The sequence below is a fragment of the Sinocyclocheilus rhinocerous genome, unplaced genomic scaffold, assembly GCF_001515625.1.
Source record: "Sinocyclocheilus rhinocerous isolate Xijiao unplaced genomic scaffold, SAMN03320098_v1.1 scaffold502, whole genome shotgun sequence".
Lineage (NCBI taxonomy): Eukaryota > Metazoa > Chordata > Actinopteri > Cypriniformes > Cyprinidae > Sinocyclocheilus > Sinocyclocheilus rhinocerous.
In genome coordinates this window covers 739,806-750,037 of record NW_015641028.1, presented here as the reverse complement: position 1 = coordinate 750,037, position 10,232 = coordinate 739,806, and the positions used below count along the sequence as shown (strand labels likewise).

General features: G+C 37.5%; 1 protein-coding gene across 2 annotated transcripts in view; it reads left to right on the top strand.

Annotated features, from left to right (window-relative positions):
* The window catches only part of uts2r (urotensin 2 receptor), a 38,455-nt gene extending 28,630 nt beyond the window's left edge, over nt 1–9,825 (top strand). Inside the window, exon 3 of one of the 2 annotated variants that reach the window (XM_016570420.1) lies at nt 8,552–9,825. The gene's annotated coding sequence lies outside the window, so the exon portion shown is untranslated. Of the gene's footprint in view, nt 1–893; nt 925–8,551 lie in introns of those variants that run through there. The other variant, XM_016570423.1, reaches the window with a different exon arrangement.
* The last annotated feature ends 407 nt before the right edge of the window (nt 9,826–10,232 follow it).

Sequence of the window (10,232 nt, the reverse complement as noted above, 5' to 3'; positions counted from 1 at the left end):
CATGAAGCAGTTTTTTTTTTTTTCAGGATTCTTTTATGAACTGAGAGTTTAAAAGAACAGCATTTATTTAAAATAGAAATCTTTTGTAACATTGATCAAAAGTGAAAGTAAGGACATTTACAATTTAATGCATTCTTGCTAAATAAAAGTATTCATTAAAAATACTGTTCTAATTTTACACAAAAATAAATCATATTATATAAAAATATACTTTTATTATGTTTTATATTATATTAAAATTATGTTGTTATAGCAATTTTATGAAAAACTTTATAATTATAAAACTTTTGATTACTGGCTAAAAAAAAAAAAAAACAGTGTAGAATCACAAATATTTCTTATTAATTTTACAGATTTGTAAAATCCAGATCCTTATACCAGATTTTTTTTTCTTCCTTCTTCCTCACCAAAATAATATGCACAAATCACATAAATAGCAATTACCAGAGAAGGTAACATGCATTTGGCTCAATTGCTTGCTCAGCTAAGCCAAAAACTGGCTTAGTGAGTCTAAACGCAGTCTGTCCAGAGGTTCTGTTTAAATGAGGTTGGAAATGTAGTTGTTCTGACAGTCATAAATGAATAGTAGTGCAAATGGATTCCAAAGAATTACGGTATTTTATTTTATTTTATTTTTTTATTATATTTTTTGAAATTCAGTTCTCAACAACAACCTTTCAAAGGTATACAGGATGTTTAGGCTGTGTTCAGAGTAATAATAAACAGATAAAAACAGAAAAGGCACACAAAACACATGTGGGCTCAATATTTCGGATGAAGCATGAGTTATAGAGTATCCCTTTCAGCTGGTACTTTTCCTCAGACATGGACTCAGAGTAAATTGTCATTGACAAATATGCCGTGTGCTCAGTTACTTGTGACCTGCCTTTCAGCTGCAGCAACCTACAGCAGACTAATTGCCACGGCGGTCTCACTGGAGCTATGTGAGGTGAAGACCCTTGCTCAAGGGTCCCGTTGTGATTGAGAACTCAACGTGTCCCCAGTGTCATCTCAACCTTTCAATGATACTTAACCATTCAGCTACCTCCGACTCTCTGGATGGTATGTGATTAGTATTTCTTCATACACATCTTTAATACATTAAAGTCTGTAAATGATAATGTCCATCATACTAAAACCACAGCAGATAAATGTCAGCTGCTGATTCTAATTACCTCTGCAAAATATAAAGTACTTTTAGATTGAGTGAACTGGGGTGGGCTGGTTTTTAAAATGCTGCATGTTATTGAAAAGTGTGCAATATCCTGGTGGTTCAATTCAGCACACAATGGAGTGTTTATTGTGTATACAGCATTTTTGTGTATAGGTGCATGCTAGTATCTTTCTGAGTGTGTAGTATATATGTGAACGTGTGAACCGTACAGCGCTACAGATGGAGCTAATTGAGTGAATGAGTCACAAAGGGGAAGAAACAAGGAACAGGCATTAGTGCCCCAGGTTCACTTGTTTGATGCATGATGTACCACATGGAACATCCATTTGAAATATAGAGAAGAACTTCCTCACCTTCCACACATCATCGGTACAGGACATATAGGGAAGTCTGAAAAACACAAACACTTCTCAACCAAAATCTTTTCAGGTTTCATGAAATGCAGTTTTTTTTTTCCTTTAAACAACAAAGAGCTAGTGTTTTCATGCATCGCCACCATAATAACTAAGGGAATGGTAACTGGGGAAAAAAACTTCCTCTGATCTCAGTGACACAGACTTCACTGCAGGGTTTACTTAAACAGAGAACACTGTGGCAGTGGTGTACACACGTCTTCCCGTTCACCCGCTGCTTTAGCTGCTGCTCATATGAAACCCTGAACCAGCCATCATCAGGACTTCTGCTGAGACACCCAATCCAGAGCTTTACATTACCCATTCATGACCTTTTGTGGATGTTTTTCCATTAAGAAAAAAAAAACATCTAGAGTGTCCTTGAAAAGCATTCCCCTTTTCAAACAACTAAAAATCAAGTCAAGAATCTTGGTGTGATTCTGGAGACAGACCTTAGTTTCAGTAGTCATGTCAAAGCAGTAACTAAATCAGCATACTATCATCTTAAAAACATTGCAAGAATTAGATGTTTTGTTTCCAGTCAAGACTTGGAGAAACTTGTTCACGCCTTTATTGCCAGCAGGGTAGACTATTGTAATGGTCTCCTCACCGGCCTTCCCAAGAAGACCATTAGACAGCTGCAGCTCATCCAGAACGCTGCTGCCAGAAAATCTGAGCATATCCCACCAGTCCTTAGGTCCTTACACTGGCTACCAGTTATATTTAAGATTGGCAACTGTCACTAAACGTATTGAGATTATAATTATTTACAAATCTCTCCCAATAATTCTCAATTGTGTTTTTTATTTATCAGTTTTAGCCAATATTGTTTCTAAATTAATACTTATATTCAGCAAGCACCCATTAAATTGATTAAAAGTGACAAGAAAGATTTATAAAGTTGCATAAGATTGCTAATTTAAATAAACTTAAACTTTAAAATTAAAAAAAAAATTCTATTCATCAAAGAAAGCAATGCAGCTGTTTTTAACATTGATAACGATACGAAATGTTTATTGAACACCAAAATCAATATATTAGAATGATTTCTAAAGGATCACGTCATCTAAAATGCTGAAAATCTAACTTTTACCATATAAATTATAATATATTCAAACCGAAAATAGGTATTTTAAATTTTTGCCATGTAATATATTCAAACAGAAATACTTATTTTAAATTGTAATAATATTTCAATTATGTTACTATGTTACTGTTTTCACGATGGGGAAGTCGTGGCCTAATGGTTAGAGCGTCGGACTCGTAACCCAAAGGTTGCGGGTTCGCGTCTCGTACCGGCAGGGGTTGTGGGTGGGGAGAGTGAATGTACAGCTTCAATACCACGACTGAGGTGCCCTTGAGAAAGGCACCGAACCCCCAACTGCTCCCTGGGCGCCGCAGCAAAAATAATGGCTGCCCACTGCTCCGGGTGTGTGTTCAATGTGTGTGTGTGTGTGTGTGTGTGTGTGCACTTTGGATGGGATAAATGCAGAGCACTAATTCCGAGTATGGCTCACCATTCTTCGTGCCGCATGTCCCTTTCACTTTTTTTACTGTACATAAAAACATTAAAACACCTTATTGACCCCAAACATTTAAACGGTCATGTTTTTGCCTTCATCTAGTGCTCACTTAAAGTAATAGTTAGGTATGGGCCTTCTGTACAACCCATCTGGAGCTGCCCCATCCACTTTGAGCTGACTTCCATTTATACATATCTCAAGCTGTCAGGGCAAAAGCCCTCTTGTGATATATCATGCTTGTATGGTAACTGGAAAACAAAATGTGACTGAAACACAGTGTCACTTAGCAAGGTAATCCCACAGGGGTCTCAACACACATAATCACACAGTGCTGTTCAACTCTGAAACCCAAAGACACAGGAAGATGTAGCGGAGAAGTGTCCTGCGGTACACCGATAAACACAGGGGTTGAAATCCGCTGGGATTAACTGAAATGAGAATGGGACGGAGGTGATGCTGGAAACCAGGTTTCGTGACATACGTAAGTGAACACATCACCCACATGCCATCTCTATATCAGGAGGATGTGTAACACATATCATAATACTCATAATAACGGCAGTAACTTTATTTATAAATCCTCTCGCACATAACACAAGGACTTGATTTAGAAATCCTCGTTAATAGGTTTTCGCATTATACACAGTCCCTCCCTGCTAACCTGCAAATGAAAGCACTCTGATGAGGAAGCTTTGGCAATACGATTCAGCTGGGATGCTGCAGGGGTGTACTGGCCAGGATTACTTTGCCCGGCACACGATAGATGGAACGCAGCTGATAAGGAGAACAAGAGAGAATGAGAGAATCATGGCACCTATTGACATTCGATTGTTGCTTATGTGGTCACTGGCTGTTTGCCCTGCCCTCAGTTTCTAGCCTGTCTCTTTCTGTCTGCATCTCACTGATTTACGAAGCATTTCAGGTCATTCCACAGACCCCATCATAATGTACTGCATTATGGTTTTCCACTGCCAGCCAAACGCTATATTCCAACAGCTTGATCTAATCAGAAACAACACAAAAGATTTACTAGTGCAATGCATTAGACCATCAATCAGACTACAAAAACAATACCTGTTTTTATGCATTTGTCCCTGTTATTTTTCACAGATTCCTATTCGAATTCCCTTAAATTCTAAACAGTTAAATGAGAGATAAATCAAACAGGCTTATCCTTCAGGAAAGAAGAGAGAAAACCTAGGTGACTAACACCACCGTTTGGAAAAATATCCAGATAAAACTCTCCCTAAAACATATTTTCTTATAAATGTTTTTATAATCAGCCAGTGCTTTTCATTGTTGTCGGGGAATTAATCAATGTGGCAGTAAACAGGTTTATATCGGGCTGGTGTTGAAAAAGAAATACAGCTGTTTGTGACCTATAAATATGTACAAAGCACAGAGAGGAACAGGGAGGACAGATAAGAAATAAAGGCGCAGAGCATTCTGGGTCATTTGAAAAATAGATCATTCAAACAATGGTAACAAAAGGTTGTCTGTTTTTAAACCCTTTGCATGTAAAATCAAAACACCTTTTATTAGGCTACTGATATGATTCAATTCCAATGTGGAATTACATGATTTTAAACTCATTTTAAAAGTACTTTTAATTTCTTTACAACTTTTTTGATGATGAAAGAAGTTCAAAGGCTGTTCAAACCCCTAAAGAGTGGGATCTATGCTCTAAATCATAACAGGGATCTCTCATCTCCATAGATCCCTGAAAAAAGGCCACCGGGCCAGAATGAAAATATATAGTAAGTTGGGTAAAACATGCCTTATATATAATTAGGCATACTAAGTAAGAAAACAAAGGGTACTGTGATGTATAAGCAGTATAGAGTTGGAAATTTTCCCTTAAAAAGGCTTGAATTCTTTGAGAAGGGAAACCAGCGAAAGCTTGGAGTGAGCTCAGCAGAATTCATGTCAATTACAACGGCTCCTAAAAAATAATCACTGCATTAACCAAAGCCCAAGAACAGACACAGAGTGGTGCGTCAGCTGTGCTCCTGGAAGTAGAGATTGTCAAAAGCTTTTTCCACATGTTCTTTCTGCATTGTATTTTCACTAGTGATTGGATTGACTTCGAGTAGTGTGAAAGGACCATACAAAATTACAACTGCCTTCAAGAAGTTCCATTTTGTCCAAGCAGAATGTACTCAGAATTCAGGGCATCACTCATACAATGCTAGTGTAGGTGCTAACAGGCCAGATTATGCTTGGTGCCTGACTAAATCTAATTTATTGGATTTCCCGCTCTTTCTTTCACCCAGTGATGACATTTCTTCTCTATTTCCTAGTAATCACAGTAAGGAGATTGTGGGCTGCTCTGCCTGGCTGCTCAGCCCATGATCTTCTGGCCCTGATGCAAAGTCATTCTGTTCATAATGAGCACAAGCTTCATTTGTTTTGGGCTCATTTCTAAAGACTGCTGACATTTAATGATGTTGTCTTCCTGTTCTTGCCTTTTCTGGAAAACAATCTCTCATTGCGCACATCAGGAGAGAAGTCTATTTTGGAAAATCTAAACAAGAACTAATGGAGAACATGTCTGCTGAACGAATTTGACCAGAAATATGCACAGAATGGTTAGTGTCAGATGTGCAATTTATCATAGGTGTTAAGAGCAAAACATTCAGAATTTTGGACCAGCCGTGATTTTAGTTGGTGGGACTTCAGAGATTTTTGGGAAGCCCATTGTACAGCTAATGGAATTCAAACAGTTGGAGATCGATTGCAGTGTAAACAATCTGTGCGCTAATCTGTGATCGGTAGGGCTGCGCACAGCTGGTCTTTCCGACAGATGTCACCTTGCTGAAATCCCACTGTGATAATTCCTCGGATGACGGCCTTGGTGATTCTCTCATTGCCCAGAGTAATAGCCTGAATGGCCACTGACAGCTGCACATATAGCTACATACCTCTCTGATTTAGGGATATAATCATTTACTTCACTTACTTGTTGTGATTAATGTGTTTGCAACCATCTGCTGTGTTGTCGTTTTCTTTGTTTTTATAATTTAATAAGTTAATAATGAGGGAATTAAATTTTAGCCACAATATTTCCACTTATTTTTTCTAGATTGGTTCCGTGAATGAAAACACTTCCAAACTAAGCCGATGGAAAATCAGATGTTGTGATTATGAGCAACACCCACAACAGTGGTGTTCCTTTCTCAATGAATTAGTTGCTGTATCCACAGTTGAACACAAGAGTTAAACATTATGTGAACAGAGTAGTATGCCCCAATTCAGAGTATTCATAAAACAGGCATTTCTGGCGAGATTATGAAGTGTGCATCTGATGGACACTTTACTATCCCAGGAGGCAAGGGAGAGGATCTGTGAATGGCAGTGAAGTGACACAACTGACGCTTGTAGGTCACAAATTGGTTGACTAAATGATTCAATCACACACGCATTAAGCCAGTCACCTGTTTCTTTCATGAATTAATCTGTGTTTTAAATGAACAGTTTGAGTGAAAGATTCATTGACTAGTGTGCATCTGATGGACACTTTACTATCCCAGGAGGCAAGGGAGAGGATCTGTGAATGGCAGTGAAGTGACACAACTGATGCTTTTAGGTCACAAATTGGTTGACTAAATGATTCAATCACACACGCATTAAGCCAGTCACCTGTTTCTTTCATGAATTAATCTGTGTTTTAAATAAAACAGTTTGAGTGAAAGATTCATTGACTCATTAATAAAGCTATTCACACATTTTGTTTCTAAATTAATCAATATTTTTGAATGAATTGATTGGCTGAATGACTTAAAAACGCACTCATAAAACCATTCACTGTTTTGTTACTGAATGAATCAGTATTTTGAACATATTGTTATATTGAATGATTTAGTATCTCACTATGTCATCACATGTTTCATTCCCAGTTGAATCAACGTTTTTGAACAAATCAGTTGGATTAGATTCACTCAAAAAAGAAACTTGTCGCCACCTACTGATGTATCAATGCAACTTACAGAAAGAGTCACTGACTGTCTGTCTGTCTGGAGCCTGTAAACACAGTGTGATACAAACAGTATCACTTACAGTAGCAGTTTTGGAACTTCACTCTGCAAAATCAAATTCAAAGACCGGGACTAAAGGTTGCATAATGTGTATCAATGTGCAAATAATCTGATGTTTACATAATTGCTTGCTTTGCTACAGTGCTAAAATCAATATTCCTGTGTAGGTTCATCGCAAAAATGTAATAAAGTTGTTGAATGTTTTATATTATATTACTCAAATGACCTTCATGACACAGAACCATTTCACCAGGTCAGCAAACCTTTGAAGCAGCTGAATAGATCCATAACTGCTTGCTATACTGCAGTGCTAAAATCAATATTCCTGTGTAGGTTCATGGCAAAAATGTAATAAAGTTGTTGAATGTTTTATATTATATTACTCAAATGACCTTCATGACTGAACACAGTCAAGTATATGAGTGACACTCACAAATACACAGAACCATTTCACCAGGTCAGCAAACCTTTGAAGCAGCTGAATAGATAATTCTATTATTACTGTGTTATTTAAAGCACAGACCTATATCTCACCTTCAGATAGCTTTAAGGGTTGTGGCAGATTTTGACTCGTCATGACAAGACACAAAATGCACCAGCTGCTGTGTGTGTCAGCACCTTCCTGGGCAATGGGACAAGCCTGCGGTTGTGACACGTATGAGTTTGATTCCACACTATTCTCAGATTCCTATGCAAACAAAGCCGTGGGACTGGACTGAATGTGGTAGGTTATGAATTGTGAGGGGACAATATTAACACCAAAGAACTGGAATATTATCTTTTTTAGTACTTATTTTTAGAACTACTTGGAGATTTTATTTAAATGCAGTTTTCTTTCATAATAAGGTTAGATATTTTTAAGAGAAAACCTACAAACTACAACTACAAATGTTATCTAAATGCCTCTGGAGAGCAAAATAAATGCTTTGGAAGGAATAATTGGATAAAAAACAGTAGATTTTCGCTCTTGACAAGTAAATCATACTGTGTGCAATGCCATTATTCAAAAACAGTTTGCAGATTGGGAAACACCATTATAGTGCCAGGTCTCTAAAAGCAGGAAACAAGTATAAAGTGAAGCAAATTATACCTTATTTCATTGTCCTGGAGGCCAGAATCTATAAACCACCCATTTTTATGGATCCCAACCTGTAGGCAGTGCATTCTAGTAATCGAGCACTACCGTAATAGGTAATATAGGAAAATTAAAGCTAGATAAAGCAGGAGTCTTGGCCTCCATGCACTGCTTAATCAGTTCCACACAGAGGGAAGAGTTTGCTCAGTCACATACTGTTCTCTCCCCCTTCTGTTCAAAACCTGACCATATGGGAGAGCGGTCTGGGTTAGCACGAACTGACAGACAAAGAGTATGTTTATCTGCCAAATCAGCTCCACATAGTTTAACTGGTTGTTTTGCTGCCGTTACAGGGATAGATGACTGTCTGCGGCAAGACAAGAGCAAAGCAAGCCAAGACGGCTGGTATCTCTCTCCTCCAAACAGAAGAGGGAGAGCAAAGGAGGAGTACAGCGGGCAAGAGAAGAAAAGCAAGTCACTGCATGAGGAGTATCCCCACGTGAAGAGGCCAATGTGGGGTTGGAGTCATCTCCATCTCACCTGTTGATTCGTTTCGATCTTGGATGACTTTTAAGAGGGAAAAAACAATTCCCAGTTCATCAGTTTTCTCAAACTCTGGGCTATTATAACTGTGAACTGGGAATAATATATTTTTTTTTCATCATCCGTCAAACTTTGTCATCAAGGAACAAATTTCAAAGCAGGGCAATAACCAAGAGAAAAATGTGACAACTTTCATCTCCCCTTTCCCAAGTGACTCAGTTTGATGAGAGTCATTTCCTTCAAATAACTGCAATAGTAGCTATCAGAATCCTTCCGAACATAACTGCTGCAAAAGATGACATCAAAAAGGAAGTATATTTCCTAGTACGAAATCTGTTTCTCTCATATTTATGAAAGAGTCTTGCTCTATTTGATCTAATGGGCCGCATTTGACATGAAGCTATTCTATTTGATTTGTCTTTGATGATTTGATGATCTTCATTGTAGGGTACTAAGTGGCAATGCAGCCATGGAAAGCCTTCCAGAACACTACGGGAAGGACTTCCGAGTACCCTTTTATTTTTCAGAACGCTGTATTCCATTCCCCGGGCCTGTCAAATGGATTCTCTCTGATCAGTGAGGATTCTGTCTCCTCCATCCTATTTCCTTGAGGCCAACAAGACTGGAGGTTTTACGTTGACCTCAGACTGACCTGAGAGCTGTTTCTCCAAACAACAATGCAGAGGATGCTTGGCTTTGACTTCTAATGAGTTAGACATTTATACTTTCCATACTGACAAGTCAGTACCCATCCATATGGAAGGTCCGTACAGATACAGGATACACACAATGTGCACAAAATGAGCATTGCAGAGTGAAACTGACCAACTTGGAAACTTCAATTTCATGACTCCAAAGGAACAGATTATTTATCTTAATGCACAATGGCGAAATGGCGCTTATTATTGTTGGACTCTGTATTTGTTTTACACAAAAGATAAACAGGAAAGTACTGCCCAAAGTCTGTATGTTGCTTTGGTTTGTTGAATCTGAGTCAAAATGCCTATTTAGTTTTTGTACAGAGAGCTCAAATATACCTGGTAACACGTTATAATAAGGGTCAATTTGTTAAAAGTGTTTCACAATTCGCATTAGGGCTGCATTAACTATCATAAACTAATGATAAACATAATGTATTTATTCATCTATATTAATGCTAATTTAATTATAAAAATATTGACATACAGGTGTCATTACGTTGCAACATGTTAGATTTTAACATCAAACTATATTAATAAATGCTGTAAAAATATTGTTCATTGTTAGGTCAAGATACCAATGCATTAACTAATGTTGACAGATTATTGTAAAGTGTTACCATGTACTTAACGTCCGTGTTGTATTTTATATTAAATTTTATGGGCAGATTGCTTGTTGTAAATATTACAGCTATATGTTATTTAAAATTTTGCCTACATCTTTGTTTACACAAAAGCTAATGGCAATCAAAGATCAGGTGAAGTAGTAAAACGTGTATTATATGAAATATAA